This window comes from Cervus canadensis, chromosome 11 (genome assembly GCF_019320065.1).
Source record: "Cervus canadensis isolate Bull #8, Minnesota chromosome 11, ASM1932006v1, whole genome shotgun sequence".
NCBI lineage: Eukaryota > Metazoa > Chordata > Mammalia > Artiodactyla > Cervidae > Cervus > Cervus canadensis.
Genome location: NC_057396.1, coordinates 27,546,601 through 27,561,913, shown reverse-complemented (window position 1 = coordinate 27,561,913; position 15,313 = coordinate 27,546,601). Strand labels below are relative to the sequence as shown.

Genomic DNA, 15,313 nt, shown 5'->3' with positions numbered 1-15,313 from the left:
GCACTAGATTCCAGAGGTTGAGTGCACCCATCCTAGGGAATGAAACAGACCTGAATGGGTGGAGGCCCCTTTCTGTGTCCTTTCTTCTGGGTGCTGGTTGGGGCTGTGTCCAGCTGAAGAGTAGATTTGGAGACTCTGGGTTTGAGCACATAGGGTTGAGTTGGACAGAGGGAGTTATTTGATTTTATACCATTCAAGGCCCCCTGGGCCAGCAAATGGAACCTACCACATGCTCCAGTTTAGCCTCCCAGGCTTCTGCAGTGGAGATTGGAGACAAAGCCATGGCTGATTAAAAAAAAAAACAAAAAACAAGACCTTATTTATTTGTCTTGCTTTCCTCCTTTGTATTTGTTCTATCTACTAAGGGCAGCTTTCAGGTATTCCTGGGTCCCCAGGTCAGAGTCCATCATAATAGCATCATTGTGCATGCATGCACATGTGTGTGTGCATAGGCCTATTTGTACGTATGTGGGTGTATGTGTGTTGTTTGAATGTTTACTTGACATTTGTTCTTTTTATTTTAAATTTGGGTTAGATTTCAATGCTATTAACTTAAAAGTGTCATTTAAATCCAAAGTTAAGGTTGTTCATAATAGTCTTGTACACAGCCTTTCCCCTAATTTTATTGAGGTGTAATTTACAGCCCTATTTTGAGTGTGTAGAGCTCTGTGAGTTTTGACAAATGTTTAGCCTCATGTAACCAGCACCACAATCACAATATAAACATTTCCAAAATCCCAGAGTTCCCTGTGCTCCTTCCTAGTCAATCTCCCACCACTCCTGACCCCAGTCAATTATTGTTTTGCTTTCATATCATTTTAGATTAAATTTCTTTTCCCCCCCAGAGTTTTGTATAAATAGAATTAATACTACTTCCTCTTTTGTATCTATTTCACTCAGCATGATTTTTTTTGAGATTCATCCATTTGGTTGTGGAATATTACTTTTCTTTTTCCTGAGTATTATTCCATTGACTGTATAGTGACACTGTCATTTACTGATCTAGTCACCTATTGATGGACATACTGTTTCCAGTTTTTTATATTACTGATACAGGTAAATCTACTATGAACATATGTATATGGATCTTTGTGTAGACACACATTTTAATTTCTTTTGAGCAATACCTAAGAGTGGAATGGGGTGGGGTCTGTGGTAATTGTATGTTTAGCTTCTTAAGAATTTGCCTATTTTTCTAGCATAGTTATTGTACATTTTTATTCTCCTACCAGGAGTGGATGAGTCCACCATGTGAGGCGATACATAGAGTTCCGCATCCTTCCAGCCTTTGGAGTTTCCTTCTTTTAGAGTTTAGCCATTCTAATGGGTGTGTAGTGGTATCTAATTGTGGTTATTAATTTGCATTTCCACAATGACTAATAATGTTGAACATCTTTTCACGTACTTATTGGCCACATGTAAATCTTTTTGCACATAATAACATCTTAATACTGCTCAACCTCTAATAGAGGCCATAGAAGATTATACAGAAAATTAGTTCACAGCATGGCATATCAGTTCATGATGTAATGAAGAGGACAGATAAAAAGATGTAGGTGTGAGAAGGAGGAGAGGTAACATCTGATCTCTGAGCTGAAACGGTGAGGTTGAGGTTTTTATCATTTTCTCAGAACTAAGCAGCTGGGGCAAGTGACTGGAAGGGATCTCAGACCTGTTTCTGTGGCGGGAATGGTTCAGTGCTTGGCTAGTGGCTGCCTCTCTGTTGGGCTCCCCGGGGAGGGGGGGTGGGGGGCAGGTAACTGCAGAGTGGAGCGTTGACAGACACTGTGGCAGACTCATGGCATTGCTTCCTTTTGATGAGTTAGCTTGTTCCTGGACATATGTTCTGAGCCTGCCCCATCTCCAAGTCCATTGAGGCCACCTCTGCCCTTGGTTGGAGAGTCAACCTAAACAGGACCTGGCCCTCAGTCTCCCCCTTGTGGTGGAGGCAGGAGTGAGCTCGGTCTGCTGGTCATGCCCACAGGCCATTGAGTGGCAGGTGATTTGGTCTGTGCTCACAGGTGGCTGGACTCAGTCCTGTGAGATTTCCACTTCGAGGCGGGCAGATCTAATCCTGCCATCACTCAGAGCTTTAACTCAGCCTGGATGAACTGTTGGACCTCAACGCATCAGGCCCATCCACTGACCAGTCTGTTCAGTGTAAAAACAGCTTCGATTGATTTTTTTTTTTTTTTCAGTGACTAGGTCTGCTGTCTGCACCAATCAAAATGAGATTTGGCTCCAGGAAGACTGAGCTTAAGGAAGGAATGTCTTGTTCTTTGTCAGTTTGGCTTATCTTCTGTTCCAAGAGCTCATGGGTTTGTCATCTGCATCAAAGTGCTCGTGTCTTCTGCCACTAATTGGCTGTGTTATCAACATGGCACAGTGAAAAAGTCAGTGGTTTTGGAATGTACTGGGACCTGGGTGTAGTCACAGCTCTGTCACTTACAAGCAGTGTGACCTCGGGCAAGTCTCTCTAAGACCCCATTTCCTCTGTAACATGGGGATAGTAAAATTTACCTCATTGTATGGTTTCAATAATTAAATTTGCCAATGGACTTGGTGCTGAGCTATTTTGCTGTTTGTGCTGGCTCTGAGCTTCATGCTTCTGCCTCTGCAAAATATGTAAGTTGGATCAGGTGACCTTCCAGGGCCATCCTGTTCTGATATATGACTCTGAGAAAGAGATCGATGCTCTCATCCAGATCACCAAGTAATTTTTCCTGGCAGCATATTATGTCTTAAGAGGGATGGACACAGTAAGACATGTAAACAGAAAATTTTGGTTTCTATAAATAGGAGGAACTTTTAACCTTAATGACAGCCAGTTTAATACCTACAAAGTATTCAGTACTACTCCTGGGCTAAACTCCTTTCTTCTTCCTGCCCACTCTCCAGGCAGCAGCACCATCCCACAGGTCCATACATTTGAGTGAACAATCCACCAAGACAAAACCATGTCTCAGATTCAGTGGTCCCCTCTGTCTGATTCAGAAGAGTGACCTTGTTGTACCTCCTGTTTCTCTTTCATCCCAGGCATTCTACAGGCCTTACTCCTTTCCTCCTGGTGTCAAAACTGTGACTTATCCTCTCAAATGCCCTCCGGGGTCCTCCAATAGGAGTTGGCAGGATGAGTAGCAAGAATTATTATTAATTAGTGAAAATATGTATCATCACATAATTGGAGTGCATAATTGATGCTTCACTGCTGCAGGCAGAAATAGAGGGAGAGATAGATGAAAGCCAGGGAAGAAGGAGGCCACCATAGATCCCAGCCACTGTCTAGAATGAGAAATAGGGAGGATTTGGAGCTCCTGATACCTGCAAAATGTGGACTGACCAAAGGTCATGAGCTGGGGGGCCTAACAATCAAAAAAGCAGGGGACAAACAAGCCCTCAGTGTTAGCAGGCGATGTAAATAGAGCTGCTTCCCCAAGGAGGTCATTTTAAGCCCACATTCTGAGCCTGCTGGGGTGAGTGTGTGTGTGTGTGTGTGTGTGTGTGTGTGTGTGTGATAGCAGCATCAGATTTCTAATGAAAGAGCTCAGCTGATTTCTGCAGTAGCCCAGGAAGAGATGATAGCACATTCCTCGTGGCTGGCTTCCGGACTGTCCCCTGATCTCTTGTACTTTGGAGTCTTTGTCGCTCTGTCAGCATCCAGGCAGAGCTTGCATCCCCCTCCTGGTCCCAAGGGCTGGATTATTATAAATGAGTCGTGATGTCTAGGATCTATTTGTTTCAGAGCTCATTTGTTGGAAGAGGAGGAATAAGGTAGCCAAGAAGAGTGTCTTCTCAGTATATTGCACTCAAATTTTCCTCTGCTCCACTGAAGGTGTGGAAGGAGGTGTGTGTGTGCAGTGGGTGGCTAGGGGCTGGGGGACTGGGGCAGGATGGGACAGGAAGCAGGTGTGGGTCATTCTCGGAAGGGGGAAACAAAACAATAGAGTAGGCACCATGTGTTGAATGCTTCTAGTGTGTGAGGCACTGTTGTTTTTGTTTAGTCGCTAAGTTGTGTCCAATTCTTTTGCAACCCCATGGACTGTAGCCCTCCAGGCTCCTTTTCTATGGGATTTCCCAGGCAAGAATACTGGAATGAGTTGCCATTTCCTTCTCCAGGGGTTCTTCCCAACCCAAGGATTGAACCCGTGTCTCCTGCTTGACGGGTGGCTTCTCTACTGCTGAGCCACCGGGGAAGCCGTGTCAGGCCTTGTGCTGGAGATGTGATACCTGCATGAGTTCATGTCATTGTCATGCCCTTCTGTGACGTGGGTGCTGTAATTATCCCCAGGCGTTGGAAGGGAAACAGAAGCCAAGGGAAGAGAAATCACCCGCCGAAGGACATCCAGCTGAGAAGTGATGGAGCCAGGACTCCAGTCCAGGTCCTGCTCCAAGCCCACACCTGCATCCGCCAGCTCATCCTCCGGGTGCACAACATCGTCAGCTCTGCAGCCGCTGCCTCCGCCACCCGTGTTTCACCCTGAGCGAGCCCCCACCAGCACCATAGGCTCGTCATCAGGATCAAATGAGCTCTTGCTTATTAAGTACTCAGATCAACGGTAGGTCCTTATTATTATTATTTTTCTAAATGCTGTTTTTCTTTCTCTGTGCCAGACACGCTGCTGAATGCTGCAGGGCTACAGAGGTAAAACATACTTCCTGCCCTCCGGGGAGCTCCCATTAGAGTTGGGAGGTAGGACAGAAACACGCAGATAATAAAAGGCGATGTGTGATGTGCCAAACACGGCTCATGGAGTCAAAGCAATTGAAGTCCAGGATGAGGAGGGATGCTGCTTGGGGAAAAAAGGGAGGGTTTCATGGAGGAGGACCTACAGCTGAAGGCAGGGCTGGGTTTTTAAAGTTTAAGTTGGAGTGGGTGAGGTCAAAGCCTTCTGGTAGAAATAATGATACCAAAATATCAGCTTCTCCCCCCCAAAAAATGAGAGTGGGATTTTTTTTTTAATTTTAAAAAATGTAATGCAATTTTAAAGGTTACTCTTTATTTACAGCTATTACAAAATATCGGCTATATTCCCCATGTTGTACAATACATCCTTGAGTCTATCTTACACCTGATAGTTTGTACCTCCCGTTCTTCCACCCTTATGTTCCCCCTCCACCCCACTGGCAACCACTAGTTTGTCCATTATCTGTGAGTCTGCTTCTTTGTTGTTACATTCACTAGTTTGTTGTATTTTTTAGGCTCCACATAGAAGTGATATCATACAGTGTTTGTCTTTCTCCGACTTATTTCACTTGGTACAATAAGGCAGAGGTTTTTGTCTTTTTGTATACTGCTGTGTCCTCAGTGCCCACAAGAGTGCCTGGCACGGAGTAGATTCTCAAAAGATGTAGGTTAAAAGAGTGGATGAGAAAAGGGAACGTTCAGAGGAAGCTGCAAGGTCTGTTTGGGTAAGACCGGCAGACTGATTTGGCCAGAACGGAGAGTGGGCGGTGACGGTTAGAGGAGAGAGGTTGGAAGCAGCATTTAAATGGATCTTGAAGAATGAATCTGATTTTGATAGATGGAGAGAAAGGAAGTCTCTATAATAAAGCCTGGCGTGCCTTCACATGAAAGCCCAGGAGAATAAGTGAAAAGCTTCACCGCGTACAAACCAGAAATTTTTTTCCCACCTGGACACCTGGAACAGAGGCGGTAAAACCGAGAGTAGGGAACAGAAGAATGCAAACCCCAGGCTGGGCTGCGGCACAGAAATAGCAAATGCAGCCCACAGGCGCCGGTCCCATTATCCTGCCCCCCTTCATCACTCACGTCCCCATCACAATTTGCAGCCCACAGTATTCATCTGCTCTAGTTTATGGTAGTGACTTCACTGTGCCAAAGGCTGGTCTCAGATGACTCCTTAAACTGACTGCTTGGCATCTTTAATCTAAGCCATTGCTCAGGGGACTCGGTGTTCCTACTTTCCAACAGCCCGCCCAGGGGTGCTGCAAGAGTGGACTGAGCATTTCTTAGGAAGTGCCGGAACTGCTCACGTGTCTACCCAGCTGCCAGGTTAGACCTTCTGTTCTTAGAGAAGGATGTGTTTTCTATTTTCTTTGCTCCCAGGTGCCTGAAGTAAGCCTGAATTGAGTGATACTAAGAAATTAAACATTTTAGAAAAAGTTCTGTGGTCACAGTAGGCCGAAGTTAATGCTTTCAAATCGAGAATGGGTAAACTTAGAAAGTGTGGGGTGAGATTTGGAGAAGGGCAATCTATTAGTTGATCCCAGTGACACAGGTAAAGGAGTAAATGTTGGGGTGTGCGTGTGTGTGTGCTAAGTCGTGTCGGTAGTGTCTGACTCTTTGTGACCCTGTGGACCGTAGCCTGCCAGGCACTTCTGTCCATGGGATTCTCCAGGCAAGAATAGTGGAGTGGGTTGCCATGCCCTCTTCCAGGGGATCTTTCTGACCCAAGGATTGAACCTGTATCTCTTATGTCTCCTGCATTGGCAGGTGGGTTCTTTACCACCAGCGCCACCTGGGAAGCCCCAGATGTTTGGACAGGGAATGATAAAAACAGAAAAAAATATATGGCATCTCTCATTATTTTCCCATAGGACTCTGTTTTAGGAAGTTGCATGGGGGCAAGAGAAATAATGTGTTTTGAAGCTGCCAGATCTGAGTTTAGTCTCTGCTATTTAGTAGTTGAGTGTCTCTGGGAAGTCCCCCAACCTAGTGGTGACACTGGTCAGGAGACATTTTTGGTTGTCACAGTTGGGAGAGTGGGTTTGCTACAGGTTGATGAGAGGGTAGAAGTCAGAGATTCTGCCAAACATCCTCCAGGCACACAGGTCAGTCACCACAGCAAAGAGTTATCTGGCCCCAAATGTTGATAGTGCCTAGATTGAGAAATCCTGTCAACCACAATATGAGCCTCTGTTTCCTCATCTATAAAATGGGGGTGAAGAACAGCTACCTCGTGGGTTGCTAGGAAGATCAAATGCAGTGTGGTGCATTTGTGGTGGGGGTGGAGAGTTAGTCCCTGGCACACAGTAGGTCCTCAATTTGGGTCCTGTCATCTGCTCTCAAGTGCCTTCTTCATTCTGGATGGGAAGAAATTAGAATTCAGAAGCGTTGCCAAGGTAATTACAGGGCAGGGCATAACATTTTGAAGGAACATGAAAAGAGGTGGGATTATTTAGGCTGAAGAAGAAAGGTGGCTCAAAGGTGACTTAATAACAGTCTTAAAGCGTAAGAAGAGTTATTATTTAGGGAAAGATAATCCACTGCTTTCCATCTCCACTGAGGAATGAAAATGAACCATAAGTAGGGTAGAATTAGGCTAGACAGAAGGCAGAACTTCCTGTCTACAAAGGTCAGCTGAAGAAAGAAACTTCTGCAGCGTCTTAAACCCAAGGACTGCTCCACATCAGAATCCATCAGCTAAGATTGGAGAACAGCTTCCTGTGTGTTGGGAGAGCTGTGGGAATGGTTGGAGCCAGGTGGGCGTAGGGGAGGTGCGACAGTGGGGATGGAAGGGTCTCTGCCCTCCCATTTGGGGAGCGTGTGGTCGTGGATGCCCTGGGATGCCAGGCCAAGGGGAATGTCCTCAGTTCCACAGGGGCAGAGGTGTGGGCAGGGAGAGTCCCTGGCCCGAGCTATGCTTGGGAAGGTTGATAGTAAAGGTCTGTCGTTTGGGCTAGAGGCATCCCTGGGGGGCAGAGCGGTCAGTGAAGGACCCGAAGATGAGGACTAAGGTTGGGTGGGAGGTAATGAGGGTGGTGGCAGCTGGGAGGAGTCAGAAAATCCTCTCTTGAGCCCTATTTCCTGGGTGAGCCTCTGATTTCTCCATCAGGGTAGACAGGTTGGCTCCAAGCTGGGCCACCTGCTGATCTCAGCACCCTGGAATCCACCCCGAGCGAGTGCTGGATCCTCTCCTTTCCACTCTGGAAACTTGGAGCATGGCCGGACGCTCTGCCAACCATGGGCTCAGCCGCTGCTGGGGCTCTGCTGGAGGGAATGCAGGTGGCCCACTGAGGCAGGCCGGGATCCCTGCCCCTCATCAGTGGTTTCCTGGGACTGGTCTTACTTCTGGATGGTGATGCTGTGTGGAAAGGGAGTGCAGAAGGAGGCAGGAGCTGGAGGGGTGGGGCCGGGGACTGAGCGCCATCCAGGCCCAGGAGGAGAGCTGCTGACGGAGGCCTCCATCCTGCCTGCTGCTTGGCAGCTCTAAGTTGGTGCAGAGTCCTGGTAGCGCCAGGCCGTTCCCCGGGGCCGCCCCTGCAGCCTGTGGCAATAGGTAAAACAGACGCTCCCCCGGGGGTTGGCTGGAGGAGAAGGAGACGACAGAGGACGACATGGATGGATGGCATTACTGACTCAAAGGACCTGAGTTTGAGCAAACCCCGGGAAACAGCGAAAGACAGGAAAGCCTGGCGTGCTGCAGTCCATGGGGTCACAAAGAGTCGGACACAACCGAGCAACTGAACAGCAACCCTGGGGTCCCGCCTGAGTAGCACAACTTAGAAGCCTGGACAGCTCCAGGCAGGAAGATCGTGCAGAGGGTCTCTGCTGACGCCTGGGTGTGAAGGGAGGGGTTTGGGTTACAGGCCTGAGTCAGGGCCGACCTGAGGGGGGACTTCCTGACCCAGAGCACTGAGATGCTGCCAGGTGCTGAGACAGGGGCATCAAGAGGAGCGGGGGGGCCTCACCCCCAGGAGGGGCCTCGGAGTCACCTGGGGAAAGTGGGGAGCAGAGAGCTCCTCAGGCCCCAGGCAGACCTAGGGGGGCCTGGCGGAGCAGCACCGGCCCTCTTCAGAGTGGTGAGGTGGCTCTCCCCTCAGGTGAGCCGGGCCTCTACAGCGAGCTCCCCTCAGAGCTGGGACAGCAAAGAGCAAAGAGCTAGAACTTCAGCGTTAGGAGGACCTGCGCTGTGAGTTCTGCCTTGGTTAATAGTTCTGGAACCTTCCGAAAGGCAAGAAGCTCAGCTTCTTCCTGTTTCAAAGGAGGGTGTCAGTACCTCTTTTATAGAGTCGCTCTGAGGAATAGATGAAATAATGCACTGCCTCTGTATGGTTGGTTCTCGACAATTAACATTCTTTCCTTTTCCGTTGCCTCAGGGCCAGGAGTGGAGTGAGCCCAGCCAGGTGGCTTGAGGTGTCCTCTGGAGGCATTCATTCTCAGGTGAATGAATGGGCCCCAGAGTGGGCACCTCCTTCGATTTTGCACCCTGGGGGCATCACTTGCTCATCCTAGTCCCAGCCTGCCCTGCTTTTGAGCAATTTGTCATCTCAGGCACAGGCTCGTTCAGTTCAACAAATTCTGGAGAGGGACCCTCAAAGTCTGCAGAATCTCACAGGTGAGGTGAAGAAGTGAACATGGAATGTGCATGTGATAATCAGAGATAAACCCCGGGGAGACGAGGACCCAAAGGCCGCATCTGACCCAGACTAGAGGGGCAGGGGAAGGGGGCCAAGGAGTAGAGTTGGAAGGAGTAACCAGCGGGAGTTAACCAGCATCACCAACTCTCCTGCAGTGGGATCCCAGCCCAGTTAATCTTGTTCTACCACCAGGAGGACAATTTGGCCCAGGCCTACTCTGAGATCCTAAGGCTGTGCCCACAGGACACCGGCCACCTGTACGGAAAGTGTAAACAGCTCACCAGATGCTTCTAGAGCTCAGAGGGTTGGCATCGCTGAGGTCTGGCCCCCATCAGCCGGCACAAGGCAGCTGCAGAGGAGTGTGGGAATATCCCTGTGGGGAGGAGGATCTCACCCGCCACTCAGCAACAAGGCCACTAGCGGCTCACTCCTCCGGAGTGAAGGCGCTGCAGTCGTGAATCACGCCACTCCCCAACTATTTTGAAAGGAAGCTTCCGCGATGAAGGAGGAGAATTACAGAGAGCAGTGCCAGCGTTGGGAAAACATGCCCAGCTTCCATCGGCAGCCATCACTTCCTTTCTCTTTGCTCAAGGTGCATATGACAGGAGCTTCCGAACAGCGCATAAACGCAGGAAACTCTGTGAGTGTGTGTGTTTGTCTCTGAGCGACTTTCATCCCGCCAGAGGTTCAGTCTGTCTGTAAAATCTGCTTCCTTGTCAGCAGCTGGCGAGGCAGCTCAACAATGGAACAAACTCAGCTGTCTCACTGCCTCCACCTAAGCAAAGCTCACTCCCATCTCTCCCTGCAGCACCGGAGCTTACATTGGTACACCGTTATAGACACACGGCGGAGGGTGGGATCCTTACTAAAGTTTCCCCAGGTTGAGGGCCAGCCAAGAGAGCTCCTCTTCACTCCACCTGCCACCACAGAGCCATCCCCCACCTCCAGCTGCAGCCCTGTAGAAATCCCAGCAAGCTCCAGTGAAAATTCCTATGTGGGTGATGAGCTCTCTCCTGGACAGGGCCATCTAAGGACAGGGAAGTTGTAGAAAAAGACCCCTGGAATTTGCTGCAGACTTTATGATGCCATGATCAGGAGAAATGTTCCCAGAGGCCTTTGACGTCCCTCGCTGTTTGAAGCCATTGTCTGTCTGTGGTAATGACCAGATTCTCTGGGACTGGAAAGACTTTAGAAGTCAGCTGGTTCCCTCTCCTCATCTCCCCTTCCCTGCCTCCTTTTCCCCTCTTTCCATTCTCAAATCTCCTTTGCAAGTTGGTCATCACCCCACTTGTATCCTTCTAGCAACAGGGAACTCTGTATGTCTCAAGGCTCAGGGCCACCTGGATGGTTCTATGGCTTTTCTTCCAATGAACTGAAATTTGTCCACATTGAGTTGATTGCCACCCCTGAGGAGCACAAAAATGGAATCTAATCTATCAGCTACATCACCCTGGACGTCTCATGCAAACCTGAGCCTTCTCTCCTTAGGGAGGACAGCCCTGCTTCCTTAAACTGCTCCTCTTGTGCATTGTTTTATGTTCCTTTGATTGGAAATGAATATCTGAAGGCTATTCTGATTCAGAATTTTTTCTTTCAGGGAATTTAGTGAGCAACGTGGCCAACTTTGAGCCTCGTATGTTGGTTTTTCAAAGCGGCATCATAACTACTACTCCCAGAGTAATTGAGCCCTGCAAACCTTGTCTGCCTGATGACGTCCTGACCAGGGGGAGCCAGTCAGTCCACTGGCAAAACACTCATTCTGCCCAGAACCCGGGCTTAGGGAGTTAATTTTCAAATTGCTGAAGCCCCACGGGCTTCCGGGTGGCTCAGTCAGGAGAGAATCCACCTGCAATGTAGGAGACTTGGTTTTGATCCTTGGGTTGGAAGATACCCTGGAGAAAGGAATGGCAAATCACTCCAGTATTCTTGCTTGGAAAATGCCACGGACAGAGGAGCCTGGCGGGCTACATACAGTCCATGGGGTGGCAAAGAGCTGAAGATGATTGAGCAGCTAACCCTTCAGGGGATTCTCAAAGGACAGTGGACATCCTTTAGATGTGAGACTCAGCAGAGCTGACACCTGCACACTGCCTTTGGACTTGTATACAGATCAGTCTGACTTCTTGCACTTTCGCTGAAGTTAAGAAATATTTTTGAGGGTACCCAGGAGGCCCTTCACCTTATTAGGAAATCATTGTTTACAAGAGAATAAACCAGTCTTTGAAGTTGGTGACTAGATCAGAATTCCAGGACAGGAGAGGCCTACCCTTGGCCACCTCTTTGCTGGAGCAAAAACAGTACAGGGGGTCCCCCTTCTCTCCAAGGAAATGCAGTTCAGATCTGCTGGATCTGAACCAGAAAGACTAGCCCTTTGAGGAGCTGTCTCCCTGCTTGAGAGCATCCAATCCCTTCCACCACCTCAGTGCTTGATTTCCAATTTGTTGGTGTTTTCCATTTCACTTCCCTCCCCCTCACCTTTCCTCCCTGCGGAATCATTTGGGGCTTTGATTTTCCTTTGTTGGAATGAGAATTTCCTTCCTATCACAAGTGCACCTCCCTCCTCCCACCCTCATGACATTGTTTAATTCAGCTGTTTCCTGCACCTGGCTTTGCCTCACACCAGCCAGGGGGTGGGCAGAATCACGGCCCGCAGCCCCTGCTTTACCTCCCTCCATGTGAGACCTGGGCCTCTCCAGTTATGCTCCCTTCTGCTGGTGTCAGGATGGAGTGAACTTTAATTACTGACGCTGCTGTGCCTGGAATAGCGGCTTGGCGAAGCCTCCGCTCCGTCCTTGGTGGTCTGCCCGGTATCCTGGCAATAGGAACCTAGAATATTCCCATAATCCTCTGGCTGGTGGAGATCCCAGTCTCTTTCCCTGGACTTCCAGGCAGGACTGTCCCACAATCACTGTGCCAAGTTTGAGGAGGGATGGTGGTGTGGGAGAAGAGGAAGCCTCTTTTAAGAACTGCAGAAAATGAAATTCTATTATCTATCTCCCATGCTCTCCCACTCATGGGGTCTTCCTGTGGCAATGGATTGTGTGCATGCATGCTAAGCTACTTCAGTCGTGTCCAACTCTTTGCAACAACTTGGACTGTAGCCCACCAGGCTCCTCTGTCCATGAGATTCTCCAAGCAAGGATATTGGAGAGGGTTGCTATTTCCTTTTCCAGGGGTGGGAATGGATTGCTCTAACCTAAATCCTAACCGCTGTCATTTTATTTACGGTTAGCAATTATTCTTTCAAAAAATTTTATTTCTTTGGCTGTGTCAGGCCTTAGTGGTGGCACACGGGATATTTCTTTGAGGCTCATGGGCTTCCCTCTAGTTGTGACACATGGACTTCGTTGCCCTGCAGCATGTGGGATCTTAGTTCCCTGACCAGGGATTGGACCCGTGTCCCCTGCATTGAAGGCAATTCTTAACCACTGGACCACCTGGAGGAAGACCTCCAGTAGATTTTTGCCTTTATTAAAGCCAATCTGGCTTTGTTCTCTCACTATCCTGATCTCCAAGGTTAGTCAGGTGGGCAAGGTGTGGGGATCAGGGTGTTCCTGTCTCCTTCATGGCTTTAATTCATCTCTCTCCATCTTATTTCCATCTTTGGCTCAGGCTCCACAAATGGCTATTTTCCTATTAGCATCTCCTTTGCATCACAATTCCCAGTGGTGATGGAATTGAGATGGCTCCTCAAAGAAAGCACAGCTCTGTGGATCAACTGTTTATTGGGTGTTGAGATCATCATACCAATTTCACTATGCCGAGATTTTGATGTTCTCCAACCTGTAATCCATGGTCAAAAGGATTTCGAAGTGAGGAAAGGCCCTGGTCTGCATAAGTAGCCCATCTGTCCATTCACTGAATTATTCATTTGACAAATATTTTCAACTCTCTAGCCCCAGCCAGTCACTGGGCAGAGCATGAGGAAAATGAGCTAAGAAAACATGATTCTTCTTCCCAAGTCACTGTTACAGGCTTGGAGAAGCCATATGTACCCATGTACATGTTATAGTGCCAGGTGGTGGGTACTTTACATGTACAGTGGGAACGGGGCAGCTGTGCCTGGGGCCTCAGGGAAGGCATCATGCAAGAGATGACTTTTGAACCATGCCTTTGAAGGAAACATAGGAGCTCTATGGACAGCTGAGAAGGTGGAGGGAAGACTTGATGTTACACTGTTCAGACCAGCAAGGCACTTTCAATTGCTTTCCCTGGTGTTTGCCTCAAACTTAGAAATTATGAACTATATCGTTGATTCTTTTAATCTAGTACAGTATCTATACAGGGGCTTCCCTGGTGGCTCAGAAGGTAAAGCATCTGCCTGCAATGCGAGAAACCTGGGTTCGGTCCCTGGATCGGGAAGATCCCCTGGCAAAGGGAATGATGACCCACTCCAGTACTCTTGCCTGGAAAATCCCATTGACGGAGGAGCCTGGTAGGCTACAATCCATGGGGTCGCAAAGAGTCAGACAGGACTGAGCGACTTCACTTTCTTGCAGTATCTTCGGTGTGTTCAGCTCTGTGCTCTGGGGCACCTTACAAGTGGCATCAGCTGCTATTCATAAAGATGAGGAACACCAGGCCACACAGAAGGTGCGGGCGGTAGGGCCTGAAATCAGGTCTAGCCTTCTACCCCTCACTGAGGCTAATGCAAGCATCTTCCAGCAAAAGTGTACAGGGCTCTGCTTATTGTCTGAGTTCTGAGTTCCTAAGGGTGCCAAGTGTGCACTAGTCAAAATTTAAACATAAGGAGAGCATAAATCTGTCCAGGGGAGTTCTGATTTTGGTGTCTGCTCTTTAATCAATAGCATTAGGCATTCCAATTGAAAGGTCTTAGTCTGATGGTCTCCCAGAAGTGTCGTTGGTTCTGATATGGACATATTACATGGCTTCCTGACTACCAGAAAGACAGGGCCGGCTTCCCAAAGGAACAGAGATGCTGCTCTCTTTGCATTGTCTTTGGATCAAGGGCCAAAAATGAGCTTGTTTTCATCACAACTTCAAAGCTTAGTGCTGGAACAGACCTTGGTTAGTTCAACGCTTCTGCCCCTAAAAAGACCACATGAAGTCCTTGGAGGGCCACCCTAGCCAGGTGAAAATAGATCCTACTGCCAAAGAGAATCCATGATTTCCTTTCCAGAGGACTCTGAAAGAGCGCCCTTAGTTACATTTAAATAATTCAAGCTGAAGTTTAAATGTTTTTCACTTTGTTCTGGTTTCCTCCACATTTCAGACTTGGCAGGCTCATCATCAAGGAGTTAGAGAGGGAGCTCTCAGTGGAAGGTGTTCTGGGTGGGTTGGTGGCTGTGGGCATCATTCCTGGGGAGCAAAGGAGGTCGGGAGGATCCCCCTGGAGAAGGGGATGGCTACTCACTCCAGTATTCTTGCCTGGAGAATTCCATGGTCATAGGAGCCTGGCAGGCTACAGTCCATGGGGTCGCAAAGAGTTGGACATGACTGAGCGACTAACAGGCAACAACAAAGGAGTTAATGTGCTCAGGCTGCAGCTGGAAGGGGAGTGGCCCGTGGAGTGGCTTCAGCTCAGTGCCCTTGACCTCTCCCCGGAGAGGCCTCCCCGGTCACTGCGCACAAAGCGCCTCTTCCCACTGGCCTGTTCATGTTCTTCTTAGTACTGCTAGCTGCACTTCCGCTTATTTATTACCCATTTCCCCTTGGAACGCAAGCACCACAAGTACAACGCTGTTACTGCTGTGTCTCCTGGTGTCTTATAGGGGCTCAATTAATATGTGATTAAATAGTTGATTAAAGAATATGAAACGTTTTTGTCTGTACTCTGAAATACAAGCTAGGTACATATTTTTCTGGACTTACAGTGAAAAGGCCAACTCTGTGAAGCCCTAGGTCACAGAGTCACTGTGAAGACTACCTGAGATAATGTATGTTCTAAACTTGAAAACATTTTATAGACAAGGGCTTCCCTGGTGGTCCAGTGGTTGAGACTTTGCACTCCCAATGCTGGGGGCATGGGTTC

The 15,313-nt window shown here is 48.5% G+C and overlaps 1 long non-coding RNA gene across 1 annotated transcript in view; it reads left to right on the top strand.

Moving 5' to 3' along the window:
* The first annotated feature begins 4,153 nt into the window (after positions 1-4,153).
* LOC122450037 overlaps positions 4,154-15,313 on the top strand; it is a 32,004-nt gene continuing 20,844 nt past the window's right edge. Inside the window, exon 1 of the long non-coding RNA XR_006272054.1 lies at positions 4,154-4,556. This is a non-coding gene — a long non-coding RNA (uncharacterized LOC122450037). The remainder of the gene's footprint in view (positions 4,557-15,313) is intronic.